The following is a 3,480-nucleotide window of genomic DNA, read 5'->3' as shown; positions in this document are numbered from 1 at the left end:
TTAAGATACTCATTGAATTCTGCCTGATTCCTGATAGCATCCAATCCAAAATGTTGTTCCTTCAACCCTCACCTAAATCACCTAACACAAGCCCAAATCGCCTGTGTCCTTTCTAACACTACACTGAGATATTCATAGTTCCCTAGAGTGTGATTTCTCCCTCAGTGCAACGTATCAGCTGTGTTCCTGGTGGTTTTTTGGCTGGAGGACATTGACATAGAAAGGAATAGTGTAATGAATACAACCTAGTGTCTGATTACCAAATCATTCAGTACTGGGCTCAGCTAAATGATTTATATCAGAAAACCTAAAACAACACTGACTTAAACAAGATAGAAGTTTTTCTCTCACATGTGAAAGAAGTCTGAAGGTAAAGAGCCCAGGGCTGGTGTACAGAGATTCGGGCTCTTCTTGTCTTTCTCTTCCACCATTCTAGCACAGGGTTAGGCCCAGTGTGATTTCTACAGAAGCAGCCAAGGGTCCATATTTCAGGCACCTGGAAAGGAGTAAAGGGAGAAGCACAGTAACACTGTGGTCCCCACCTTCATCAGCTCCCTTCAGAAAGACACCCAGGAAATTCTACACATCGCATCTGTTTAAATTCACTGGACCTCACTGGCAAAACTTAGACACATGGTCAGCAATATCTTTGAGGAACCCTGGGAATGCTATATTTTATTTGGGTATATTTCCAGTCTGAATAATATCAAGGTTCTGTTATTAAGGAAAGAGTAAGACTGAATGTTGAGTAGAATCTATGACAAAATTATTGATATGGTAGTTAGTACTAAAAAAATAGCTTTCCCTTTTACTTTTTTGTCAGTTGGGTTAGTTTGTAGTGAAATGAAATTTAACAAGCAATGTATTTACGGCAAAAATGGCCTGATTCTATAGGAAATTTTGGTACAATGACATCACAAGATAAGAAAATATTACACAGCTAAGGTAAAGTGAGAAAAGGAAAAAAATTTTAATGGTTTAGATGTTTAAGAACAAGCAATGCTCTGGAAATGTCTTATCTCTTGAATCAGCAGTACAAGCTATTTGAAACAAGACCTAGATAACAGGTCTCATTCTGTGGTTTTCACCATTTTAAAAAGTTTTGAATTCTTACAGGCTATGTGTCACAGTAAACAGAGGTTTTCAAGTTAGGAAATCCGTTAAAAGAATTTTACTCCTCCCTAGCCATAAATATTCATTGGAAAACTTTCCATTGGCATCCCTAGTACTCTCTTCATTGCTCTCAATATTAATAATAGAAATATCCTATATAATAAAAGCCTAATATGCTAAGTGTCCGGTTGTCCAGTCAACCAATCAAGGCGTAATGTGCTAAAGATATGCTAAGGCTGCTCAACCGCTCACTGTGATGTGCACTGACCCCCAGGGGACAGACGCTATGACTGGTAGGTTAGCTTGCTGCTGGGGTCCGGCAGATGGGGACTGAACGAGACAGGCCAGACATGCCCTGGAGCCCTCCCACCGTTCCTCCCCGGCTGGCCAACCTCCTGTGTCTCTTCCCGGCCCCCCAAACATGCACTGGTGGGGTCCCTTGGCCTGGCCTGCACCCTCTCACAACCTGGGACCCCTAGGGAGATGTTGGAGAGCTGGTTTCATCCCAATCCCACAGGCCAGGCTGAGGAACCCCACTGGTGCACAAATTTGTGTACAAGGCCTCTAGTTTTGAATAATTATGAAATCAAATATTGTTCCAAGTGTTGTATGCATTATCACATTTACACCTCACCAGGACCCCCTGACTTAGATACTGCTATTATCATCATCTTTTTTTTTCTAAAGATGAGAAAACTAGAGCCACAAAACATTTAATAATTTACTCTGGTTGGTAAGGGGAAGAGCTGTATGAAAATCCAGTAGTTTCAATCTCAGATGTGACCGCCTTAATCACCTCACTCTATTCCTCACTACACCACATGGCAAAGGCGAGCACAGATGTGAGGGAAATTGTACAAGAGTACAAAAGGGTCTGGAAAAGCAGACAACATAAGTCATCATTTTCTTTTAAAATTGACATCCTCATTGGCAAAACAGATGTACTTGATTATAAAAAGCATAAAAAAGAATCCTTGTGCACTGTTGGTGGGCTTTCAAATTGGTGCGGCCACTAAAGAAAACAGTATGGAGTTTCCTCAAAAAATTAAAAATAGAACTACCATATACCATATGACCCACACATCTAGGTATATGAGAATCTAAAAACACTAATTTGAAAATATATACACCCCTATGTTCATTCCAATGTTATTTTCAATAACCACAATCTTGAAGCAAGATGAATTTGAAATTTAGGCAATAACATCATATCAACAGAAGATGTGGCACATATATACAATGGAATATTACTCATCCATAAAGAATGAAACCTTGTCATTAGCAACAACTAATGGATCTAGAGGGTTCTATGTTAAGTGAATAAGTCAGACAGAAAAAGACAAATATTGTATGATTTCATTTATATGTGGAATCTAAAAACCAAAACAAAAGGTAAAAACAAAACAAAAACATATTCATAGTCGTAGAGAATAAATTGATGATTGCCAAAGGGGAAGGGAGTAGAGTGAAGAGCAAAAAAAGGTAAAAGGAAATAAAAGATACAAATTTCCAGTTACAAATCAATAAGTCATGAAGATGTAATGTATAGCTTAGGAAATTTTAGTCAATAACATCATAAATATCCTTGTGTAGTGTCAGAAGATTACTAGACTTCACGGTGACCACTTTGTTAGATATGTAAATGTTAACTATATTGTACACCTAAAACTATTAAATACTGTATATTAACTCTGGTTTAATGAAAATAAAAAAATTCAAACATTAAAAAATTATGTCATTAGTTTGCTTGAGAAATCATCTTTTTTCCTAGATTGGATTTTTAACTACAAAAAAAAAAATAGATGTAACACACGATCTTTATACAGAGATCCTCAACCAAAGGTAAACATTATCAACATTTTTATATATGCTTTCAAAATGTTTCTGTACTTGTAAATATGTATATGCATATTTATATATGTAAATAAATATTTGCAAATATATTATTAAAAATTTCATACTATATGCAGTTTTTAAAAATGTTTACATAATAGGTAACATATTTGTAGAATGTTAATAAATGCACATCTATATACTTTTTCTCTTTTCTATTGTTCTAATCTTAAAAATAATGGATTCTTTAAAAATGTAGACTTGTGGGGAGTAGTGGGTCTAGGGTAGGGCCTGGATCGCTTGGCCCGGGCAGCTGAGGACTGGACTACCGGCGCCACCCTTGAGGCCTGCTGACCGGCACCCAGTCGCCGTCTCCGCCCCTGAATCCTGCAGCCCTCGGGTCTCCGCTCGGCCCCAGGTCCCACTCCCCCAGCCTCAGGTGTCCGCCCTGGCAGCCCTACGGTTCCTCACCTGCGTCCTCCCTGGAACAGGCAGACTCTGCGCCCCCCGGAAGTCGGCGGCGAGCAGCAGCTG

This window comes from Myotis brandtii, unplaced genomic scaffold, assembly GCF_000412655.1.
Source record: "Myotis brandtii unplaced genomic scaffold, ASM41265v1 scaffold453, whole genome shotgun sequence".
NCBI classification, from domain to species: Eukaryota; Metazoa; Chordata; class Mammalia; order Chiroptera; family Vespertilionidae; genus Myotis; species Myotis brandtii.
The sequence above is the reverse complement of the archived record's forward strand: the minus strand, read 5'-3'. Positions refer to the sequence as shown.